A 10,179-nucleotide genomic window follows, 5' to 3' on the forward strand; every position below is an offset into this window, starting at 1 on the left:
ATACTTTTAATGTAAAAAGAAAAGGTGACATTATTTATTATTTTTTATCAGGAACATGTGGTTTTTTTCATTAAAAGCTTCTAGACCCAGGAGCTTAACATTATACGTATTATTATTTAGTAATATTTCTGTTGCTATGTGACAGATATTTACAGTAAACAAACAAACAAATCCTGCTTTGAACAAACAAAAATATTGCTCAGTAGGAAAAAAAATTTGTGCATGATAAGAACAACTGGCTTCCTTGCCGTAGTGTCTGGCTTCTTTAAATACTTCTTCCATATAAAAGTCACCGATAAAGCTTCACGTCATTTTCCTTTAGGATTCAAAAGGACACTGGGCAGAAACAGCCCTAATTAGAAGAAGCCAGACACTTACCAATGTAGAAAATCGCTAGCAGTTAGAAAGAAACAAACTACTGGTGTTTGTGGTGATAGGTGCTGATGGGAAGAACACGAGCTATTTGAAAAGAGAGGGTGAGATAGTTTGAGCCAATTCCTGGTTCATCATAGGAACAGTTCATCAGTGACCTGTTTTTACAGGGTTGTGTTCCCAAAAGAACTTGTTATCAGTCCAACTCTTATTGTTAACACGAAAACAGAGCAGTGGGTGAAAAAAATAGGCCATTATTGAAAGTTTGTAAAAAATCCATCCAGGGCTGCTTCAGTCCTATGATCTACAACTGCTCGCATGGGTTTTTGTCTGGATTTGGGTATGCAAGACTGCAGAACAGGTTGTCTTGGTTTCACCTCAAGTATCAAATTTCTTAAAGAAATCCTAGAAAAACTTTTCTCTGTCCCCATTAAAAGGCATCAAAATATTGGTGTGAAATTTCTTGGAGTGATATGGAACCAGCAGCATGGGGATGCTGTAGTGATGGTGTTCTTTATTTCCGCTGTTGTCCTTGAAGTGTTGTTTTCTCCTATATTTTTATGTGCTTTAGTAATATATCTCTTCTTAATTTAAAATTAACTTCTCAACACTGAATTTTAGTCATGGGCAATGTTCAGAAGGCTCTATCAATGGGATCAGTAGCTCACTAGCCAAAATGGTCAACAGCTCTGATTGGAAAAAGGCTCCAATTCCAAACACCATATTTGAATGAAGTATCAAACACTAAATGTCCATGTTCTGTGTCATCTCTGGCTAATTGCTCGCTGAACTCAGTAAACCTGTCATGAACCACCTGGAAGCTCCTGCTTAATAAGACAATAATCTCAGCAATGCTTCTGTGAACCCAGCAAATGACATTGTCCATCATCAATAATGTTAGAATTTCTATGGAAAAGAAGCTGCCTCATGGAAAAGACCCGTACTTGATTTCCTTTGCTAAAGGTAGCTGCTCCTGGAGCCTCCGAGTTCATCTTCTCATTGACCATTTTGGCTAGCGGTGTCACAAGTCTTTGCCTGTGCTGAATAATGTGTAATGCATTGGCTGTTTCTAAAAATAAAAAATCTTCTATGTACATCGCAGTAAACTCCAGCTCATGCTCATTTCTTGTACTGTTTTCACTCAAAACATAAGTGCTACCAAGTAATACTTTCCACCTGCCTCGCAATATACTCAAACAGCTATAACAGCAAGGGAGAATCTGGCCCCATTGCTTTGAAAATACTGATGAGCTCTTGGGTTATAATACAAGTTCCTAATGTTTATCTACCAGAACAATCCTGCCTCCTGCACCAAGTTCTCATGCACCGGCTCTCTTTCTCCCCACGCTTTTGCTTAGATTGTTACTGAGCCCTCTTTCTCCCTTATCTGTGCTGTGTCCACCTCATCTCTCACTATCTACACTGAGAGATGTCACTGCTATGGGCATCACACTCCAGACAGGCCTTTGCAAATGGGGAGTCAGATATAATTTTGTGCAGCTTTTTCTCTGAGTTTGCCAGTGAATTTCACTGAAAAAGGATGCTCCTTTCTTCCTTCCTTTCCATTTCTTTCCCGCAATCTCTCACAGATTCACTCTAATAACCATGTATTTATTTCTTCACATAAATATACTAGTACTCATCAGCAAATTATCACACCACCACATTTATGGTCTGGGAACACTTCACATTTTTTTGAATGCAGTAAGCCTCAGAAGTGTAAGCATGATGCCTGCTGTAGCTGTTTTCTTGGATTACAACTGATTATACTTTTCCTCACCAGAGGTAATGTGCTAGCAAAACAGCTAGCTAGTAAGAAATTGGCTGGCTAGGCCTTTGCTAAACTCCTGTCTTCAGGAGGCTGATCTGTCAAGACAGTTGTATTTCCATATTTCTGTATTGTTCTAGGCTCCAGAAGCATTTCTGAGATCTTGCATGACATTTGATAGCAGGGCATGTGCCCAGACAAGCAAATCCAAAGATGCATTGAGGTTACTTGTGCAGAAAGAGGGAAGCAGAGCAACAGGCTGACTACTTCCAGAGGCAGACTGAAAACCTACCCTAACACTAAAACTGTGGGCCATCTGACTTTAAGTGGGCCCCAGACAGTGTCAGGGTGCACAACACCACGAGGTGAGCCATCCTTTCTACTGAGCAGCTTTCCACATCTCTGATACTCAGTCTACTCGGATCGAAACTAAGTCACAGTCATGCTGCAAAGTAAAATTCGGAGACATAATAAACATGTCACAAATAGGAAGCTGTGTTCACAAAACAGAAGCTCCAAGGAAGAGTGCAGAAGAGGCCATACACTTTAATTAGCTGATGATCAAGACCGTCTGGAGGGATGTGAAGCAATAACTGGATGATACACACTCTGTAAATGTCAGTGCTTGAGGCAGTCAGCAGCTGTGTTGCTTAGTGAGATGTATGGAGATATGGCTGCAACCCAAGTGTACTAGCAGGTCATGCTCATAAACACCATGCAGACAGATGAATCCTTATGGGGAAATGACCCTTCCACATTTATCCTTCACAGTTCTTTCAACACTGAATATATTTTCAGTTTTTAGTTTTGGAGAGAGCAATAACAAAAAGGAGAAACAGTATCTCAGCAGAACAATTAGAAAAATGCTTTCAATAAATTCTCAAAACCCTTTTCATTTAGTTCAGAAATGTAATATGTGATCTGCTCCTATTGCAGGATCCGATGCCTGTCTAAGCACAATAAGAAATGAAAACATTTACCACAGTGGCTTAAAAACGAAGGCAATAGCTTCCATTTGCATTACACTGCAGTACATTGCCTTTGTGCCTACACTCCAGTTGCAGTGTATTCGCAGAGCTGAGAAGGGTCTCACAGTGGGACTGACAGTGTTGGAGCTGAGGGGTATTTGTAGAGACGCGTAGGAAGCTCTCACTTGCTTCTCACCCACATAGTGCCTGGCTCCAATCTACATTTTCTACATTCAGCTTGTTTGAAGGCTAAATTTCCCCCCGATCTCAGTATGGAAGTGTATGCTTCAAAGAGAGGCCATGCACATAGTATGCACATGCAGAGGACTTGAGCGGAGAAGACAAACTCGGCACACTGAAAACCCTTCTCAATGCTCTGTTCTCTGCACATTTCTAGTCACAAGCAGATAGCAGGGCACATACAACCACCATTTGCTTACAGAGATATTGTCGTATTAATAAGCTTAATTCATTACTGGTTATGATTCACTTGCAATCATAGGAGCCCACACTGTGGCCTAGCACGTCTACCTGAAGGAGTCCCAGATTCGAGGGTCACTGTGATGCTGGTCTAGCTTGCAGAATGAGTGCAATCAAAATGGACTCACATGAGCAATGAAAACCATTATTAGGGTCATCTTGATTTTGAGCAGTATGAATCCCTGGCTCCAGAGTCTCTCTCTGTTTGCAAACTCTGGCCCTCCATGAGTCTCTGTTATAACAAAGGATGCTTCAGGGAGAATGTACATGGGAAATCTGTTAGGTAACCACTGAGAACTTGAATATGAGTCAGAGCTGAGAGGGCTAAATGATACTCACCTTGCCTTTGACTTCAACACACTTCAAAATGGCTTTTATTTTATCCTGCCTTCTCCTACTGTCCCCTACATGGGATCAAGAGCTCTGTGAATAATCAGTAATAGTGTATTAGTTGCACTTAAATGCTTTTGTGCATCTCAAAATACCTCTCAATTTATGTATTACTAACAAATATCTTCAACCTAAAGATCATCTGACCAAAGGATTGTGGCTGTTAGAATAGAATATGAGCCAGCAGTGTGCCCAGGTGGCCAAGAAAGCCAATGGCATCCTGGCTTGTATCAAAAATAGCATGGCCAGCAGGGCTAGGGAAGTGATCGTCCCCCTGTACTCAGCACTGGTGAGGCCGCACCTCGAATGCTGTGTTCAGTTTTGGGCCCCTCACTACAAGAAGGACATTGAGGTGCTGGAGCGTGTCCAGAGAAGGGCAACGAAGCTGGTGAAGGGTCTGGAGAACAAGTCTTATGAGGAGTGGCTGAGGGAACTGGGGTTGTGTAGCCTGGAGAAAAGGAGGCTGAGGGGAGACCTTATCGCTGTCTACAACTACCTGAAAGGAGGGTGTAGAGAGGTGGGTGTTGGTCTCTTCTCCCAAGTAACTAGCGATGGGACGAGAGGAAATGGCCTCAAGTTGCATCAGGAGAGGTTTAGATTGGATATTAGGAAAAATTTCTTCACTGAAAGGGTTATCAAGCATTGGGACAGGCTGCCCAGGGAAGTGGTTGAGTCACCATCCCTGGAGGTATTTAAAAGATGTTGGATGAGGTGCTTAGGGACATGGTGTAGTGGTAGACTTGGTAGTGTTAGTTTTACGGTTGGACTCGATGATCTTAAAGGTCTTTTCCAACCTATACGATTCTGTGATTCTGTGAATACACTCAAAAATGGCTCTGCTCAGCAAAGATGAGGAAGAATCAAAAGGTACTTAAGGTATTTATTGGCGTCAGCCTGACTTAATAGTGTGCAACAGAACTAACCAGTTGGGTCCAAATCGTGTCCATTTAATTCCTACCACAGATGAAAAATACATAACAATGCCAGTAAAATGATCGTTTCTTGGAGCAGGCAGCCCACATACGGCAGACTCTGAGTCATTCTGAAGAGTTTTCCTCACCCATCTTCATAAAAGCTAAAGCCAAGGAGAGCATTTTCATTCTGTAACTGTCAACTGTAAATCCTTCAGTAGTTTAGGATCCAATCTTTTCCTTTGCATTAGATTTCCTGAGCCATCTTTGAGTACTATCATGCCAAAAAGCAACAAATTTGTTGATTTTTTTCTACTAATATGAACTAAAAAAATATACAAAAGCTTTTAGTTCTTTAAATTTTTGTATAGCTTAAATCTTTCTGAACCCAAATTAATCACATATTCACTCAGCATCTTATAAAGACTTACCTTATCAGAGGAACTTTCTCACCTAATTAAAAAAACAGATATAATTTAACTAGAATTTACCCAATATCTGAGTTCCACTACTTCCTGTTAAACTGAACTGAAATGGCCTATGATATTAGGAAATCTACTAGATTTCCTGTCAAACATATGCTTATTACTTAAAGGATTTCAAAGATTTGGCCGAAGAGCTTAACATTATTTTAGCATACATTATTTGACAATTTACAGAATTCTGTCATTTTTTAACGATTTTCATTGATCTGAAGTTCTTGAAATCAATCATTAAAAGAACCCAGAGAAACCCTAAATATCTTTCCTGGACCACAACAGAATGGGAATGGAATGCTAGCTGATGATCCTTACACAACAGCTGTCGTGCCAAGGTCTGTACTCTCTAAGAGGTACTGTGAAGGGGGCTTCTCAGCCCTCTGGGATAAGAGGAAAATTTATTTCCTTGCTGAGTAAGTAGCACACTTGACTTCCTTGAAACTTTCTTCCGAGTCAAGATTAGGGAGGCCCCAAATGAGGACCTCCAGCTGCCATGGGGTGTGTTTCAGTCAGGCAATGATCGAGACAGAGTATCAGAACTAAATCCTTTTCCAGCAGCCTCAGTAATGAATCTGTTTTCATATTCCTGACAGCTGAATCCCACCCACCAAACAGGGCTCTTGACATAATGAGTATCTGAAAGGGCTGTCAAACCATATCAATGGTCATCTCATATCGCTAATCTCTAAATCCAACCCTATTCAAGGCCATCCCTCTACCTGTAAAAACCAGAAAACATAAAGGAGAGTCTAGAGCATTATTGCAGTAACTACTGCCGGTGACTGAACAGCAGCTATTAATCAAGGGGTTACTTTAAGGACTACATAGGTTAACACAGACACGTTTACTCCAGACCAGTTTCCATGACTGTGCCCCACTATTACAGTCGATCATTACTCTCTTTGAAAGACTCAATTCACTTGCTATCACCTTTACAGCCCTCAATGGCAGTCCCAAGATCATTATTGGTAATCATCTTCACACAGAAATTCAAGCTGTGAACATCTGTGCTCCTCTTGCATAAGCTTAGAGCAGCCAAGCGAGGAGTTATCTACCCCTGAGAGCCTACACCAAGTTCTGCGTTGCCAGCACTGTCCCCGTGGACAGTCTCACCCGAGAGCACAACTCATTTCCCAGTTCAGAATGCCAGACTTTTTGCCCTTTGCTAGACCAGGCATGTTTAAACCGATAACCTCCACTTGCTTGCTCCCTTCCTTGCCCAACTAAGAAGGGGGAAAGAGGAGTGCAGCAAAGCCAGAGTCCAACTTTAACATAAAATCTGTGATTTTTGTCTCTCTTCGCTCCTGGAGGAGGAAGAGATTGAGAGATAGATAAGGAGATTAAACTACATTGGGAAATATTCTCAAGCAGAAATCCACCTCAGTTATAGCCAGCGTAGACCACAGAGAAACATGAACTTATGTTTTAAAAACTGAGTGAAAATGTTGCTGCTCGTTTTTATGGCAGAAGTGTGGCCCTCATCTAATAAACCCTAAAAGATGACCCCTGTCCTCCCTCCGCAAACAAACAGCAGCAGCCAAAGCGGGACTGTCATTATAGTCTCTCACTATTACCTTCAGACTCTTGTCTGCAGACCTCCAGTTCAGCCACAGATTTGGTAGTTTGTCCACAGAGCATAACTATATGCAGCAGATAAACCCTGCCACCTCCCTTTTCTATACCAGAGCTCCAATGTACAGCTTTTCGTATGTCCTTTACAGCTCTATTTGTAAAGGCTCACATGTAAACTGCTGACCATCATGGGAAATATTTGCTGAAGGAGAAAGCTGACCTATCCTCTGCTTCTGCTTTTGACCCATCTGTCCTGTGGAAGCAAGGATGTTTTTTAACATCCTGTTGCAATCCTGAATATTTTCTTGCAAATGACTGTTCTGCAAGCACCTTCCTTACCAGAAATACTTCCATTTCTCAGGTAGCTCTTCTTCAGAATGGCCTATCCCTGAAAGCTGGGGGTTGCTGTGGGTCTTCATAAACAAAGCACTTCAAAACAATGAGTCATTGTACTGCAAAGGTTTTCTTCTGGGATGAAGTCAGGTTTTGGGGTGATACCTCCAGAAAAGTTAAGCAATTCTTGTGCTGCTTTGCTAACATGTTTCATCTTCCTGCCTCACCTTTCTTTGGAAGTGTGTGATATAGCTGGACTGGCTGAACCAAGGTTGGGTAGTTCCCAACACTGAAATGTCTCCTTACCCCTTGTCACAAACAATGTACACGTATGCATTCATACGTATCTCACGCTCTCATCCTAAGTGGCGTGTTTCCAGCTTAGATAACTCCTTTGGAGACATCATACCATAGGAAGCAGAAGTTCTTCCCTGCAAACACAAAGCTGGTGGTTTTGCTCTGTAACAAGTCTACAATGCAGAAAGCTTATCTCAACACCTAATGACTGTTAATGAGCTAATGGAAACTCTCCAGTTGATGGGACACTAGTTTTGGATGTCCTGTTATCACATGCAGCGCACACATGTACATACAAATGCCCTGTCTTCCCCCTGACAAGGGATTAAGCTTGAATTGCTTGAACTAGTAACTCGGAGCAGAAATCATGGGCAAGGGCAGGAGTCTGCAGCTGCTTCTAACACACTGAAGAGCTCAGAGACTAAAGTGAGGGTAGAGACAAAATTCCTATCTCCATCAACTCCTTATAGCTTTTCCTCAAATAAAAACATACCTTCAAAATCCTTTTCTTTTCAAAATCCAAACGCTGATTTTGTTTTTCTCCTAAATCAGAGAAAAAAGCAAGAACCAGCATACTGCCCATCTCTGAGACACGATGTTTTGTCTCCTCTCTCCACAGTACCCACATCCCAAGCATGCTTTCTGCTTTATCTATTTACCTCTATTTAGATGAGGTAATAGAGTACTCTCTATTTAGATGACATTTCTCAGGCACTTGAGCAACTCACAGCCATGATCACCGCATCCTCTTTCAGGAAGAGCTGTTACCCCTACTTGCTGTGGGGAAAAAGAGGCACAAAGCAGTTCAAGCACTTGCCTGCAGTAGCACAAGTCATCTCAGACTCACTTTCCAATTAGCGGAGAGCTAGTCAATACTTGCCTTTAGCCAGCTGAATTAGGCCCTGGAAGCGCTTATTTCTCTTCACTGACTGTAAGAGGAGACCCCTCTGACTACTGCATCTGCACTATAGGCATATAAATCTAACAAAGCTATAATCCACCCAGGAAGTGTATTGTTGAGCAAAACATGTTAAGTCAGAGCTAACCTAGGGAAGAAAATCCTTCCTGTTCAATTCTTTCCCTAAAGCCACACGCATGCAAAGCACATGAGGGAAGCAGGGGACAGAAATTATGCACTCATATCAGAGTTCCCTTTTTAATTTTCCTTACCTATCAGATTAATGTTTGCAAAGCTGCCTTTGAACTCCAGCAAACAGCTTGCTTTGATATCCAGATGCAAATATCACTATTTGTTAAGTGGGCTGTAAACAGATTTCATAGTTCATTCCAAAGCTGCCATACATGAGCACAGTAAAGCTAAAACCCCCAGCTGGAGTTTTCTCTGTTGTAGAAAGATGAACAGAGCAGGATCACTCAGCCATCTTATCTGCAGTGACAGCAGCCTGCTCCTCCTGCCAGAGACCGAAAGAGAGGTGTCAGACCGGACTTCAGTGTGAAGAGGGAAGCCTGTCACATACAGACAGAAGGCATCTGGGCTGCTTCCTGAGGAAAGTTTAACAACTAGGCAGACCAATGGAAATCCTTTCTTGCCTTCCAGGGCTTGACATGGCAATTGAATAACAGACAGCCCAAAAAAGAAACAAAATTGAGAGACAGAGGGAAGCTCAGACACAAAAGATCATATCCCCTTTACAACCTGGAAGCTGCAAACCAGAATTTCTCAAGCTAGTATCTCTACATCTGCTTCTATAAATGTGGTGACAGTTTTCCAAATGGTATATAGGACCTTTTGCAGATATACGCAGGACTTAAGAAAATGAAATGGACACAAAGTACCACCTTTTCTAGATACTACATCAAACTCTCTTAAAAGAGGTTGTTAAAACACGCTGTGGTATGCAAGAGATTTGGCATGGTACAATACATAATACTTTTAAATGTCTAAATATACTCCATTGTACCTTTTGTGACCTCCCAGAATCAAGTTGCTTAAGCACCAAAAAAGGTGATTGATTTCTACTTAGTTTACCTAGAGCTCTGAGAGAAGAGTATTTATTTATTTATATCAGCTGTTCTTTGCTGATCTTAGCTCAAGAAGAGGTTATGAACTCGTGTCATGAAAAGGACTTGCATCTTGCACAAGGAAGTGAAAAGTGTTTCTGAAAGAAAGAAAAAAGCCAAGTTCCCTTTAAAGTAAAAACAAGAGAACAATTCTTGACTGTAAATGACTTCATTCTAAACCTTAGTTTCCCCAAAGTGGTCAGAAGCTTCATGCCAGAATTTCATAAAACTAAAATATCTGAAACTTTGCAAGAGATATTGCTTTATATAGAAAGTGCTCCTGAAATAGCCTTTGCACATGAACCTGCCTTCCAAGAAACCGGATTCAAGCTGGGGCCCCGTTACGCAGACGAGTTAGTATGAGAAAGCCGGCTTTTAGACCGCGGAGCACTACCCTGGCCCGCCGAAGTAACCCCAGCCTCAGAGGCGCGGAAGGGACACGCTCCCTCCCGCCGCCAGCTCCTCCCCGGGTCGGTCCGCGCCTGCCGCGGGAGAAGGAGGAGAAGGAGGAGAAGGAGGAGAAGGAGGAGAAGGAGGAGAAGGAGGAGAAGGAGGAGAAGGAGGAGAAGGAGGAGAAGGAGGAGAAG

Source organism: Mycteria americana, chromosome 8 (genome assembly GCF_035582795.1).
Source record: "Mycteria americana isolate JAX WOST 10 ecotype Jacksonville Zoo and Gardens chromosome 8, USCA_MyAme_1.0, whole genome shotgun sequence".
NCBI classification, from domain to species: domain Eukaryota; kingdom Metazoa; phylum Chordata; class Aves; order Ciconiiformes; family Ciconiidae; genus Mycteria; species Mycteria americana.